Source organism: Dasypus novemcinctus, chromosome 18, assembly GCF_030445035.2.
Source record: "Dasypus novemcinctus isolate mDasNov1 chromosome 18, mDasNov1.1.hap2, whole genome shotgun sequence".
NCBI lineage: Eukaryota > Metazoa > Chordata > Mammalia > Cingulata > Dasypodidae > Dasypus > Dasypus novemcinctus.
Window position 1 is genome coordinate 19,999,027 of NC_080690.1, and position 7,532 is coordinate 20,006,558.

General features: G+C 45.2%; 1 long non-coding RNA gene and 1 pseudogene across 1 annotated transcript; one reads left to right on the forward strand and one right to left on the reverse strand.

Annotated features, from left to right (window-relative positions):
* Positions 1-2,598: 2,598 nt before the first annotated feature.
* Positions 2,599-4,708, reverse strand: LOC131274243 (uncharacterized). The gene is made up of 4 exons (XR_009181452.1): positions 4,667-4,708; positions 3,728-3,828; positions 3,175-3,361; positions 2,599-2,702 (listed from the first exon to the last, which is right to left on the reverse strand). It is a non-coding gene; the product is annotated as an uncharacterized lncRNA (long non-coding RNA).
* Positions 4,709-6,124: 1,416 nt separating this feature from the next.
* LOC101442841 (tumor suppressor candidate 2 pseudogene) lies at positions 6,125-6,686 on the forward strand (annotated as a pseudogene).
* Positions 6,687-7,532: the final 846 nt, after the last annotated feature.

Consider the following 7,532-nt stretch of genomic DNA (forward strand, 5'->3'; position numbering starts at 1 on the left):
ATAAAAACTCATTTGTATTTAATATTTTCCCCTTTTGGTCTAGATCTTTTTCCAAATGCATTGCTAGTTGGCACTTGGTAATAATCCCTCAGTGCCAGGGAGGCTCATCCCCAGAGTCATGTCCCACACCGGGGAGGGGGGGTGCAGATAGTGTGTTTATGTACTGAGTTTGGCTTAGAGAGAGGCCACATTTAAGCAAGGAGGCTTTCAGGAGATAACTTGTAGGCAACAAATAATACTAAGCTAAGTTTCTAAGTACAATCACCAATGTCAAGGGCCTGGCATATTGGTCTGTCCTCTTTCACTAGGCACTGTCCATGTACTCAAGAGATCCTTGCTCCTCTATTAGAGGATGTAGCAAGACTTCCCAGGATGGGAATACAATATTTTGGTTATTGTGTGGGTCTCCACCCACTGAGACAACACCCCATGACCACATGAACATATTCATATGCCATAGAGGCATGTACCAGGTGTATCCCATCACCAACACCCCACACGAGTGATTGTTCCATCACAGTTGTAACCCTTCTACAATCCAAAACTTCCCCCAAAACAAAGCCAAAAAAAAAAACCGAATAGATAAAAATAAATTTCTAAAAACAAGGAAAATACAAAAATAAGAAATTTTTTAAAATTTCATGTCTTTCATCACTAAGATCTGTTATCTTTTAAGCACAGTGATAAGTTCTTCCACATGTTCCCCCTGTGTCTTATTTTTTTTCATTTTTTCAAAGAAGCTTTAGGTTACAGAAAAGTCATGTAGAGAATATAGGGGATTCTGATATACCCGGCCCCCTCTCCCTCACCCACTACCCCCTATTAATAACATCTTAAATGAGTATGGTACATTTGTTACAACTGATGAACAAATATTGAAGCATTGCTATAACCATGGTCAATGGTTTACATTATGGTTTACATTTTGCACCATACACTTCTATAGATTTTGACAAAATGTATAATGGCCTGTATCCATCATTGCAAGATCCAGAACAATTCCAATGCCTAAAAATGCCCAGTATTCCATGTATTCTACTTTTGCTTCCCCCTCCTTTTAGAAATTATGGTAACCACTAGTTTCAATTTTTGAAGAATAAGGTTCATATTTACATGCAATAATATTGAAAGATTGAAATATTGGTCTGTTTTCTTCCATTAGGCACCGCCTAATACCTATATTCTTGAAAGATTCTTGTCCCTCTGAGAACAGAGCAGGACTCCTTAGAATGGGAGTTCGATATTTGTTTATTGTGTGGGTCTCTGTCCACTGATATAATGCTATGACAAGATGAACACTTTCATATTCCATAGAAACATGCCCCAGGTGTGCCTTATCCTGCATATCCCCCCACCCCTGATGCCCTGTACCAGTAACCCTCCCCTGCAATATTTGCCAAAAGAACAGTCCCACAATTGTAGACTTAATTACAGACATACAAATCCCCGGAGTTCACCTGTTCCTTCCTCCAGCACTCCCCCCAGTTCCATGGATACTCCAACCCAAACCCCCCACTCTATTCCCCTTCACAGTCTAGCACTGTCTTACCCAATCACATCACTGTGCCACTATCACCCCATCCACCACAAAAACACCCCCTTCTGCCTTATCATAGGTTTTGCCCATTTTGAGCATCAGCTCACCACACTGTACTCCCTTTCTGTCTCCCGATAACCTACCTTCCAGACTCTAGCTCTGTGAGTCTGCTCAATTTGCTTGAGTCATATCAGTGAGGTCATGGTTGAAATATTTGTCCTTCAGTGCCTGGCTTACTTCACTCAACATAAGGTCTTCAAGATTCATCTTTGTTGTCCCCTGTGTTAATATTGCATTCCTTCTTACAGCTGAGTAATATTCCATTTTTTATATATACCACATTTTGCTTATCCTCTCATTCATCTGCTGATGAATACTTGGGTTGCTTCCAACTTTAGGCAATAGAGAGTAATGCCACTCTAAGTATTGATGTACATATATCTGTTTGTATCCCTGCTTTCAATTCTTCTGGGTATTTACCCAGAAGTGGGATTGCTGGATCACAGTGCAGTTCTATAATTAGCTTCCTGAGGAACCATCAAACTGTCCTCTACAATGGCTGTACCATTTTACATTCTCACCAGCAGTGGATAAGTATTCCCTTTCCTCCCTTTCCTCCACATCCTTTCCAACACTTGCAGTTCTGTTTTTTTAATAGCAGCCAGTTCAATATATAGAAGATTTGTATTTCCCTGATAGCTAGTGATGTTGAACTTCTTTTCATGTGCTTTTTAGCTATTTGTTGTTGTTGTTTAATTGATTTATTTTAAAGAAACTTTAGATTAGATAAATATTATGTAAAAAATATAGGGGATCCCATAAGCCCTACTCCCTCCCCCTCCAACACTTTCCCACATCCTTCAGGGAAGCGGATGTGGCTTAGGTGACTGGGTTCCCCCTATCACATGGAGGTCACTGGTTCAGGTCCTAGTCCCTCCTAAAGAAGACAGCAAGCTGGCACAACGGGCAGGCACAGCTAGCTGACACAACAAGAGATACAAGAAGAAAAATCATGGTATGGGCAGGCACGGAAAGATGACACAACAAAGGATGCAGGGAGGAAATAACTTAATGAGAGACACAACAAAGCACGAAGTGGAGGTGGCTCAATGATTAGGCACCTCCCTCCACTATCAGAGGTCCCAGGTTCAGCTCCCGGTCTCTCCTAAAGAAACAAGGAAGACAGACACAGCAAGTGAAAAACAGCTGGGGGGGGGGGGCAGAATTAATTAATTAATTAAATCTTTTTTTAAAAATCCTTCATTACTGTAGTACATTTGTTACAATTGATGTACACATATTGAAGCATCACCACTAACCATGAATCATAGTTTACATTCTAGTTTACACTCTGTCCTGCACAATTTTGTGAGTTATGACAAAATACATAATGGCCTGTATCCTTCATTGCAACATCATGGAGGACAATTCCAATTTCCTGAAAATGCCCCCATATAACCTATTTTTTGCTCTCCCTCCCCTAAGAGCCTCTAGTGGCCACTGCCTTTATATCAATGATATGAGTTCTTCCACTGCTAAAATAACAATAAGTCTGCAGTAAAATAATAGTAAGTCTACTTTAGTTGATTGTTCATTCCCCAATACTGAGGATTTGGGGATGGTGATGCCCACTGTACCTCTAATTGAGAGGGGGCTTAGGTCCCATGAGGACAGAGGGATAGAACTGTCTCTTGCTTGCAGTTGCAGACTCTTGCTGTTCCTTGGGATGGACATTGTTCGTCATCATTACCTTGATGGTTGTCCTGGGTGAGTCCAATGTACTAGAGAGTAGGTGTTCCAACTTTGCTGAGATGCAGGGCCCAACTGGCACATAGACAAACAAAAATTTAAGTCTTTTGGACATATGCCTATCAAGTATAGTACTAACTATAGGTTCAAACAGAAGGGGCAGAAGAGCCACGCGTAGGGAAACTACAAATGAGTCCAACTCTGTTACACTGGGGAGCATAAATTCCATAATAAGGCTCACCAGCAGAGCACCAAACTCCTGAGATGTCTGCCCTGTCTATAGTGTCTGGATATCTCTAAAGCCCTCAGGAGCCCCACTGTTTGAGGCACTATTTACTGGCAGGCAATGAGATCCTGCTGAGATGTGCATAAGTGTAACCTCTGGAATGACCTCCCGACTCACTTTGAAAATCTTAGCCATAAAAACTCATTTGTACTTACCATTTCCTCCTTATGGTCAAGGACTTTTTCCAAGTGCATTGCTAGTTGGTGCTTGATTATAATCCCTCCGTGCCAGGGAGGCTCATCCCCTAAGTCATGTCCTACACCAGAGGGAAGGGAGTGAATTGCTGAGTTTGGCTTAGAGGCCACCATTGAGCAAAAAGGAGACCCTCAGGAATAATTCTTAGGCAACCTATAATACTAGGCTAAATTTCAGTTTCAAAAGAAAAGGTTCACAGGAGCAATCGTCAATTCAAGGGTCCAGCACAATAGTCTGTCCTCCTTCACTAGGCACTGCCCCTGTACCCCAGGGGATTCTTGCTGTCCCATTAGAGAATATAGCAAAACTCCCTAGAATGGGAATTTGATATTCTTTCAGTTACTGTATGGATCTCCACCCACCATGACAATGTCCCAAAAACACTTGAGGACATTCATATGCCTTAGAGGCATGCCCCAGATGAACCCTCTCCCATGCATCCCCCCATCACCAACACCCTGCACCAATGATTCTCCCCTTCCACAGTTGTGACCCTTCCATGATCCAAAACCTCTCCAAAGATGAAGCCAAGAAAATAACCACATAAAAACAATAAGAAAATAAAATAATAATGATAGTTTTAAAGGTAACATGTAAAGTACAATTTTTTTTAATTTTTAATAAAAACTTTTTTAGACATTGTCTTTTATTACTGTAACATCTGTTGTGTTGTACATACGGTGACATTTTCTTCCATATATTCCCCCAGTGTCTTTTTTATTTTTTCATTTTATCTTCAAAGAAGCTTTAGGTTACAGAAAAGTCACATAGGGAATATAGAGGATTCCCATATATCCAATACCCTCCCCCTTTTCCCCTCTCCCCTATTAATAACATTTTACATGCAGATAGTACATTTGTTAAAATTGATGTACAAATATTGAAACATTGCTACTTACCATGGTCAATGGCTTACATTATGATTTACATTTTTGACCCTATAATTTTATAAATTTTGACAAAGTTTAGAATGGCCTGTATTCATTATTGCAAGATCATGAAGAATAATTCCAATTCTCCCAAAATGCACTATGTTCCAACTAGTCTATTCTTTCCTCCCTCTCACCTCAGGATCTATAGTAACCACTAAGTCTCACTTTTTGAAGACTAAGTTTCATAGTTACTTGCAATAATAATGAGGGTTTGACAAATTGGTCTTTTATTAGGCACTGCCTATGTTCTTGAGAGACTCTTGCCCCATTATTTGAGAACATAGCAGGATGGGAGTTCAATATTTTCCTGTTTATTGTGTGGGTCACCAATGACTGATATAACACACGATGACAATATGAGTGCTTACATATTCCATAGACGCCTGACCCAGGTGCCCCCGTCCTATATGCTCCCCCCACATAGGTGTTGGCACCCTATACAAGTAATCCTCCTCTGCCATGTTTGCCAAAAGAACGTTCCTGATAATGTAGTTTTAACCACAGACCTGCAAATTCCCAGAGTTCACCTGATCCTTCCCCCAACCCTCCACCCAGTTCCATGGATAGACCTACCCAACTCCGACACCCTACCCCCTTCAGAGACCAGCATCACCAAATCCAATAGCATTGCTGCACCACTGTCACGCCCATCCACTACACAGCTACACAACTTCAACTTATAGATTTTGCCAACATGGACATTGGCTCACAAACCTCCACTCCCTTTCTGTCTCCTGTAAACCTATCTTTCAGATCTTATGGCAGTTCTATAGCTAGCTTCCTGAGGAACCGCCAAACTGTCCTCCACAATGGCTGCACCATTCTATATTCCCACTAGCAGTGAATAAGGGTTGCCTTTTCCCCACATCCTCTCCAACACTTGTAGTCCTCTGTTTTTGTAATAGCCACCAGTCTAATGGGTATAAGATGATATCCCATTGTAGTTTTGATTTGCACTTTCCTAATAGCTGGTGATGTTGAGCATCTTTTCATGTGCTTTTTTGCCATTTGTATTTCTTCTTTGGAGAAGTATCTACTCAGATCGCTTGCCCATTTTTTAATGGGTTGTCTTTTATTTTTGAGATGTAGGATTTCTTAATATATGCTGGATATTAGGCCCCTATTGGATAGATGTTTTCCAAATATTTTCTCCAGTTGAGTAGACTGCATTTTCACCATCCTGACAAACTCCTTTGGAGTGCAAAAGTTTTTCATTTTGAGGAGGTCCCATTTATCTTTTTTCTTTTGTTACTCTTGCTTTGGGTGTAAGGTTTATGAAACCATTTCCTAACTTAAGATCTTGTAGGAGCCTGCGGAAGGTGGCGGCTGCACCCGGGAGCGAAGGCCGAGGCAGGGCAAGGCGACAACCGCGGCGCTGTAAGGGCGGAGTGGCTGCGGGGCCCGCCGTGCGCCGGCGGCCCCGATATGGGCGCCAGTGGCTCCAAAGCGCGGGGCCTCTGGCCCTTCGCCTCGGCGGCGGGGGCGGCGGCCCGGAGGCTCCCGGCGCGGCAGGCGCTGAGCAAGCTTTGGTGCGGCGGCGAGGCGGAACCGCACCCCCCTTCGTGTTCACGCGCCGCGGCTCCGTGTTCTATGACGAGGATGGGGCTCTGGCTCCCGGGTTCTATGAGGAGACAATCGTCACCAAGAACGGGCAGAAGCGGGCCAAGCTGAAGCGGGTGCGTAAGAACCTGATTCCTCAGGGCACCGTGAAGCTGGATCCCCCCCCCCCCCCCCCCCCCCGCATCCACGTGGATTTCCCTGTGATCCTCTATGAGATGTGAGCCTGGGGGCCAGGGGGTGGCAGGCACAAGCATCTCCTGCCCCAGCAAGAAACCCCCAGGCTCAAGGTATGGCTTCCCTTGAGGAGCCCAGGCTGGGGCCCACCCTGAGTAAACTGCTGGGCTGGAATCTTCACCTGTGAGCGGGACAGTCCCGCAGTGTGGGTGGGGTGCTGGTTTGTGTGTGAACAAGGGGGGATGACTGGTGAGGGCTAACGGTGGAGTTACCAGCCCACCCTCCCTGGCAATCTCTGCAAGGAGCAAGGCAAGGTATAGCCTGCTGAGGGTGGCTGGGTTTCCTGTGCCCTCGCCTGGATTGCTTTCTTCCGAGCTTGCCTGAGGCCCAGCCCGCTAGGGGCTACAGCACTTTACAATCAAGGTCTGCCTTCCAGCCCCGGGGCTGTGAGGGCTGTGCACGAGTGGGAACTTCCTTTCCCTCGCTTCTCTTACCCCCTTGTCAGAGCATTTCAGCCATTTGCTACCTCGATTTCTCCTGTGTTGGACAGTCTGGGGCAGCACCAGTCTGTTTCCCACCCACCTGCCCATCTGCTCCCACCTCCAGATGAGTTGGACAGTTTGCTGGCTGCTGGTGGGAGTAGGGACCAGTGGTGGGAGGCTTCTCTCTCCACCCAGGGCTGAGCTGACCCCTCCCGACTGCAGCTAGCTTAGTGCATTGGCCCCCCAGTTGAGGGGTGCAGGCGGAGATCAGGAAGGGCTGTGGGTGCCTGACTGAGGGGGAGTTGCTCCACTCCGCTTACTCTGTCTAATCCTCGCCTTTGCACCAGCCCCACCCCCCACCTTCCATGGGAAGGGAACCGTCCGCCACCCTGTGAAAAGGGACAGCACCCCAGGGCCGATGCCAGTACCTCTGAGGAGCCTTCCAACCCTCCCCCTCCGGTATCCCCACCCCTTCCGGATAAGTCAAGGAAAAGTCCTGGAGTGCCTGCCCTTTGTGCACTGGGTAGGGTAGGAACAGAAAGGACGGAGCAACCATAAAAGGAATAATAACTGTGAAGGTTTGTAAATAGTCTAGTCCATGATAGTGTTGGGGCAGA